This window comes from Odontomachus brunneus, unplaced genomic scaffold (assembly GCF_010583005.1).
Source record: "Odontomachus brunneus isolate Ranch 3 - 2012 unplaced genomic scaffold, Obru_v1 Obru_scaffold_058, whole genome shotgun sequence".
Classification (NCBI taxonomy): Eukaryota; Metazoa; Arthropoda; class Insecta; order Hymenoptera; family Formicidae; genus Odontomachus; species Odontomachus brunneus.
In genome coordinates, this window is record NW_022639508.1 from 941,534 (window position 1) to 949,544 (window position 8,011).

General features: G+C 36.6%; 1 protein-coding gene across 1 annotated transcript in view; it reads left to right on the forward strand.

The window, feature by feature from the left end:
• LOC116845819 overlaps window positions 1–2,451 on the forward strand; it is a 37,898-nt gene extending 35,447 nt beyond the window's left edge. Inside the window, exons 4-5 of the transcript XR_004378343.1 lie at window positions 1,581–1,652; window positions 1,837–2,451. The gene's annotated coding sequence lies outside the window, so the exon portion shown is untranslated. The remainder of the gene's footprint in view (window positions 1–1,580; window positions 1,653–1,836) is intronic.
• Window positions 2,452–8,011: the final 5,560 nt, after the last annotated feature.

Genomic DNA, 8,011 nt, shown 5'->3' on the forward strand with positions numbered 1-8,011 from the left:
TATATATATATATATATATATATATATATATATATATATATATATATATATATATCACACGATTGTCGATCAGGTATTATCATCACTACCATTTATTATTTGAATATTATTACTTTTTTAGAACAATTATAATAATATCTGTTCGACAATCGTGTAATAATAGCCGCGGGCGGATAATAACTGAACGATGATCGAATCATCGGCAATAACAATGAATAACAATAATTGGGTAACGGCAATAATAACTGATTAAAATCGAGGTAAAGAAATTGTAATGGTACGCCCGAGTTGCTTTCTTATGCGTAATAGCAATAATTAAATAATAACCGAATAAATTAAATAATAATTGAATAAAGAAGTAATAATACTAGAATATTAAATAATAGTGATAATAATATCTGTTCGACAATCGTGTGACAATGGCTTGGTTTACATCGTGTACTTGATACGCGTATTATATAGTAACTTTCTATTAAATAATCTTAATATTGACAATGCATATCAACGATGACGCATTCAATCGATACAATAAGTCTTCTTGATCAGTATTATAGCAGCTTAATATACCATTATTTATATACACCGTCGATATTAAGATTATCTAATAGAAAGTTACTATTTAATACGCGTATCAAGTGCACGATGTAAACCAAGCCATTATCCGCGAGTGGATAATAACGAAATAATGATGATCGAATAATCGGTAATAACAATATGTGGGCAACGGCTCTAACAAAAACTCTAGGCTTCACAAAGGCTAGGTAAACGGACCCTCGTAACGGCCCGCTTGTGCCGCTGACTGAGCGACGCTTGGGGGAGCGCGCGGCAGGGTCATGTAAACACGCGTGCGTGTGCACGTGCTCGAGCGTCATGTCACAACACTCTCAACCGTCGAGACGAACACATCGGAAGCTGCCGCGTTATTTTTTAGATTATTCCGTACCGATTTTTGATACCGCGTTTTGACTTCGCGACAATTGAGGCGATAATTAAGACATATTAAGACGCGTACTCTTCACGCGAGTAGGTGTTGTGGGCTTTACTGCGACAGGTAATTACCGCGTTTTATTTACTTTTTTACTTGTTAGATAGAGAAACGTCGCAATCGAGTTCCTCAATGCCGATAAAATATTATCATCATCCATTTATATAATTATTCGAATATTATTACTTCTTTATTCGGTTATTATTTAATTGTTGCTATTACGCATAGAAAAGCAACTCGGGCGTGCCGTTACGATTTCTTTACCTCGTCTTTGTTCATTTATCTCGCCGTTGTCCAGTTATTGTTATTCATTGTTATTACCGATTATTTGATCATCGTTATTCAGTTATTATCTACTCGCGGATATTATCACGTTTTGTATTTGACGTTTATCGAGCAGATATTATTATTACTACTATTTATTATTCGAATATTATTACTTTTTTATAATAATTATAATAATGCCTGAGCGACCATCGTATGATAATAACCACGAGCGGATAATAATGATCGAATAATAAGGAAATAATAATGATCAAATGCCTCCATTGTTGTATAATTAATTATACTAAATTAAATTTGCTTTCTGTTGCAGAAATGAGCACTCAACTCTAAAGGGATGCTGCGCCGGAGGATCCGGCTCGGGCCTGGCAGAGTCGGTGCGAAGGTGAGCTTCACTGATTTACAAATTATATTAATTAGAAATTGATTAACTGATTGATTGATTAATTGATCACATTTATATTAATTAGAAATCTGACAAAAAGAAATTCGCTGAAATCGAGTTCTTTAATGCCTCCACTGTCGTGTGTAACTAATTAATATTACATTAAATATACTTTCTGTTGCAGAGACGAAGCAAGCGACTAGCTGACTCTAAGGGGCTGCTGTGCCGGAGGATCCGGCTCGGGCTGAGCGGGGTCTGCTCGAAAATGAGTATCACTAATTAACATTCATAATAAGAAATCCGACAAGACTGATAATATTGTTGCTCAAATTTGAGATAATTTGAATTGAATCAAAAGATCGCGTTAAATTGTAATTACATGCGGGGAAAATTTTTCTGGATAACATCGCCATTTGAAAAATGTTGATTTGTTGTAAGATTTATTTGCAACGTCAAGAAAAAAGAAAGTGGAATATTTTAGTGTGAATGCACTCCGAAAAATTCTCCCAGCATGAAAAATATTTATTTTTTTTTTTAATCTTTCAAATTTCTTCATTCAAATCGACATTAATGCATGAATCTAATCGGCGAAATGGCATTTTTTGTTCTAGAAACGAAAGCAGAACGTGGCTGCCCGGATCGACGGTTCGGTGAGTCAAAACAAAAGACATTGATAAAAGAAAGACGAAGTCTTTCGATGTAGTGCATGCTTATAAATCAATGCGATTTACTTTGCTGTAGTTGTAGTATGTGTATGTGCCGTCCAATAAAAAACTTGAAACATTTGGAAAATCGTTTTTTCAAGGAATAATTTAGTAATACATATTCTATATAAATTTGGTAAATAAATTTTCAAGAAGTTCTCTCCTAATATATATATATATTAATTGATTAATTGATTAGATTATTGATTGGTCGATGATTTTCGTCGGAGAAAATTTTGATTAATCAAACTCCAATACTCTGGTAGATGCTTAAAGTATTGAATATACGCTCTGAACATTCAAAGTTTTGTAAAATTATTCAGTTTTATTGAATACGATCTTCCAGGTGTCTCGAGGAGTGCGTCAGCACACAAAAAGATTGCGCCACAGAGATTGCGCTACAAAAAACGTGCAATCACATCACCCGCGTCATAGATCTTCCGCCGGTCGTTAATTTTTTCAATTTTTTCTCGCATGAGTTTGAGTCGCGATTGTATTTCATAAAGTAGAGTTCGTGCTTCGTTAAGTAAAATCCGATATTGTGCGGCACCTGCGCGAAGCGATCTAACGTGATTATATAAACTGCTCGCAAAATTAATTTCGCGATCGTCGGAAAATATTCAGGTTTTAATTTTTCATTTAGAGTTATAGTTTCCTAACGCGGGACACAATAGAGACAATGCTAGCGAGCGTTGATCCATCTTGAAAAACGCGATGTACACAAGTCAGACATGCGAGCAGTTATTTGTTTACTTACGCGGCACGCTACAAGTTCCATCGAACGAAGACAGACGTTTCACGTAGTAACATTTTTTTCGCGTGAATTTTGAATAGAATCTTTATCTTTATCGTCACAATTTTCATAGTTTTTGATTTTTCGCGATTATTAATTTGATATGTTTGCGTATTTGCGGGAGAGCAAACTTTGCAGAAATGTTACGGAGTTGTTATCCGCAAAAATATTGCGGAATTGTCTTTGCAAAAGTATTGCGAAGTTGTTATCCGCAAAAACATTGCGGAATTGTCTTTGCAAAAGTATTGCGGAGCTGATATCCGCAAAAATATTGCGGAGCTGTATTGCAGTTTACTACGTTGCACCATCGAAACGTTACATTAGAGATATTCTATGTCGTGAGAATTTCGCACAGATTACTTCGCCCTCGCGTCGAAAGATTTTGCGAGATCGGCTTTCTCATCGCGTGTTTCCTTCGTTTGCGGATTCCGTTTTCTTCGTAAGAGATCCGCGTCGCGCATGTATCAAAGCGATGCACTACAACTCGACCCGACCGTTGCTGAATTCGTCGCACATACTCGTCGTTTATCCGAAAGGCCGACATTTCCTCGAAGATGCAGTTCGCGATATTTTATACGCAATTCGCAACCCAAAGAGAGACGGGATTTTTCGTGAAACCTCCGTTAGATTACCGCGGTCGGGAGTGAATTACAGACGACGTGGGACACGAGAACCATAGCAGTGTCAGATGTAGCGACAGGATGGCTGGTGGACCCTGCGTGGGACGACGCGCAATGGTGAGCGCTCAATTTAGACGTTCATGTAGTAGACACAAAGTGTCACTTTACGTAGGTTGCATGCATGTAAACGTAAATCGCATTGGGTCCGACGGGAAGTAAAGTAAGAATTGGAATTTGCAATTCGCCGGAGTTACGTAAGAATGATCCAACCAAAGAATTTAGCTCTGAGATTATCGCAATAGTTCAACGAGTCAAGCATTTTCATTTCTTTAAGAGTACTGACTAGCTCAATTCTTAGAAAAATGTGCAAAAAGACGTGACTGATAAAAAATAAATAACTGTTTCTTAATTTCTTTCAAGAATATATAAGGCTTGAGTTCTTTTTGTTTGTTTTAAAAAGATGTGAATGGAATATCCATTGACAGAAGCTTATAATTTTTTTAATTGGATTATTCTTGCATAACAATGGTCAATTGAAATTTCGACTCAGCAGGCTTCCTTCTCGTCGGATTGTTTCTTGATGATACATTGAACTGATATATTTCAACATGTCATATTTATTTGCTCTATATATGCTATATATATTTTTTTATGCTCTATATATGTTTTATATATATCCTATGTATATTCTATATATATTTGATTAATATATTCTATAACTTGTTATGTCGTATTATATACGACATACTATCTTTTCGGAGATATTTTCTTATGCATACGCGTTTATTGTTGACAAGACGACAAATTAAAGACAACAAATTAAATTCTTAAGCCGACACCGTTTCTCGAACCGAAACGTATCGATTTCCCGTTAAATTATTAAGCCGAGATTCGGACCAAAATGTTTTGAGGCTTTGCTAATTTATTAAGACGAGTTAGTTAAGCCTGGGATTAATTTTTAAAAGTTTCTTAAAGAAATTTTCGCGTTTGCAAAGGTGCATTTACGAATATAACGTGAACTGTGCGCACTTCGCTCTACATTGTCTCTTGTATGACAAAGAATGTTAGTGTTATTCTATTCCCTCAGTATCACTCCCAGAATCGTGAAAATAATTTGTCAATATCCTAAAGTCGCGCCCATAACGTTCATAACAGATCTATCGTAGCAGTATATTCAGATTCTCGCGCATGCACAGTGGTACTTGTTTTGCGCATGGGCCGAAAGTCGATGTTACTTCAGATTAGGTCATATAGTGTTAGTATGTAGAGTACATTCTTGGGTAATTTTTTACAGTTTTTTAAAGTAATTTTCGCAGTCATGAGAGTTCAGTTTCGCAAAAGACGTCAAGTGTGCGTATTTTACTCTGCATCGTCTCCTGAATGACAGGAAGAGTTGGTGTCACTCTACTCCCTCAGTATCGCTCCCAGAATGTTGAAAATAATTTTCCAGTATTCTAAAATCGCGCCTATAACGTTAGATCTATCGTAGCAGTATATTCGGATTCTTGCGCATACGCAGTGGTACCTATCCTGTGCATAGACCGAAAGTCGGTCATGTTACTGCAGGTTAGGTCATATAGTGTTAGCATGCATAGCACATTTTGGGATAATCTTTTAGAATCTTTTAAGGTAACTTTCGCGTTTGTAAAGATGTATTTTTGGAAATGACGTCAGGTGTGCGTATTTCGCTCTACATCGTCTCTCGGATTACAATGTGTGTTATTGTCTATTTCCTCAGTAATACGTCCAGAATCTTGAAAATAATTTTCCTATTTCCCAAAATCGCATTCATAATGTTGGACCCAACTTAGCGTTATAGGAATGTCGAATTCTTGCGCATTGGCCAAAAATCGGTCATGTTATTATGCAGTTATTGTATTGCTATGTTATTTTACAGTTTTTGAAAGTAATTTTCGCATTCGAAAGGATATATTTAAAAAAAATGATGTGAAGTCTGACTATTTCGCTCTGCATCGTCTTCCGGATCACGTGGCATGCTCGCTTCATTTTCGCACGTACTTTCACCATGCAAAAGTGTTTTTCATTCGACGGAGGTAGTCTTTGCAGAAAGATTCAATAACGTGATAGTAACTGTTTCTTATCATTTTCGTCTCGTATTGAGAGATCCTTTGCTTCATTTTCGCACGTACTTTCACCATGCAAAAGGGTTTTAATTTGATGGAGGTAGAAATAAGTAAATTTTGCAGAAAGATTCGATGTCGTGATAGTAACTGTTCCTTATCGTTTTCGTCTCATATTGATGGATGCTCCGCTTCATTTTTGCATGCACTTTCACCATGTATAAGGGTTTTTAATTTTGTCGAATTTTGTCGAATCAACACGAGACAATAGTTTTGCAAAAGTATTCGGTATTATGTTAACGATATTTCCCAATAAACTTTGTGTTAATTTGACCAAATTAAAAATGCTTTTGTATAGTAAAAATATGTGCATAAATGAAATAGGGCATTCCTGCCTCAAGGATGAAAACGATGTGAAACTATTGCTATCGTGACATTGATTTCATTTTTCAAAAATTACGGCATACTGACTGCTCCAATTTATATAATAAAATTACGTGCGAAAATAAAGTGTAACATTGATCAGTGCGAAATGAAAATATCTCAAATTACCGTTGCTAATTATATTGAAAACTCAAATAATAGATAACGTATTTTTCAAAAAATTATTCGCAAACTACGCTTACGCCTACAACACTCTTCTCTAAAAACTCTTTCTTTGATGCACCCAATACACAAGCGGTTTGAAAAATTCATCAGAAAAGTAGCAAGAGCCTATTTTGGAAAGAATATCGGCAACGCGGCATTTACATTTACGTAACGTCTATGTGTAAGAAAATTGAAATGTCAACGTAGCACACACACTTGCATAATATTTGTGAAAAGATGATAGCGGTATCGTGTTAGCGCCTATTTGACGATCGTCTTTATTCCATAAGTATCTATGTATACATAAATTCGATATCGTCGATAAATGATGATAACGATTTCTACTTTTTAATGATCATTCTACGTTATCCACGATTATCAAGTTCGTCGTTCACTCCTGCATCCTCTTAAGCCTCGGTTCAATTAAGTTCGATTTTGTGATTGCCTCTGTAGTTTTTTTTTCTTAATTTCGATCTTTCGGTTAAACTTATCGCGGATATCAACATTTGCGATTTCTTTCGAGCTCACGTATCTGCATACTTCATTATTACCATATTGATATATTTCTCGCTGCAAGGGTTTCTAGAAAGTTCGTCCCACGATCTAGATAGATCTTCCAGTTAGCCATTCTTAAGTCTAGCTGACGGAAGATAAACGTGCGGATTATATTAGCATATTTCCACCCGCGGAGAGCGTGCTTTTATCTGCAACGAGAAGTTATCGCGTGACTCCGCGGCACCACCCGGTTGTACCGCGGAATATTATCCGGGAAACTGTGTGTTCTAATCGCCCCCGGGGAAAAATCGTTATCGCGTTACCCTAAACGCGGTGAAAGTCTCTATCGCGTAAGAGCTATCTCGCGCACGAATGCTGTCGCAGCTTCGGATGATATCGCAACGGATGATCACGCACGTGGATATGCGCGACGTAGGCTAACGCGAGAATGCGACGGCACGCACGTGGAATGATTATCGTATACGCGATGATGAGCACGTTAATAGCCAATAGTGCAGATTTATATTCGGTTTCTAAGTGGTGACTACACACATGTCGCTTGCGGCGAGACAGTGATATGCATAGGGTGTATCTGGACCAGGCGTGTGGCTTTACCTGTAGCTTGTACAATGTATCTGATCCCGGCTGCAAGAGCCTAGAGTTCTAATGAAACTGGTTATTTAATCGATAACTTCTCGTTTTAACAAAGCTTAAATTTTCGGAGATCTCAGAATTTAGAGATTTTGGCAACTTAGAGTAGAATTTAGAGACTTCCGAAATTCTAAAATTCAGGAATCAGTAAACATGCTTCTGACCGAATCAGTAAAAAGATTATTTCGCCGATGAGAGACCAGTGAGTTTTAGTTTTAGTTTCCGCTGACTTTTAGTGAAAACGTCCTCATTTTACTGCTTCGTTTTAATTTTATAATTTTAATCAGTGGAAATAAGATTCCGCTGTTCAAAATCTGTGATACATAAATTCATTCTGTACTACACCGAGTCCAACTTTTTGCGTTCGTGACGATGGAATTAATGTCTTGCATGTTATGAAAATTATTCACAGTCTGTTCTGCTAATA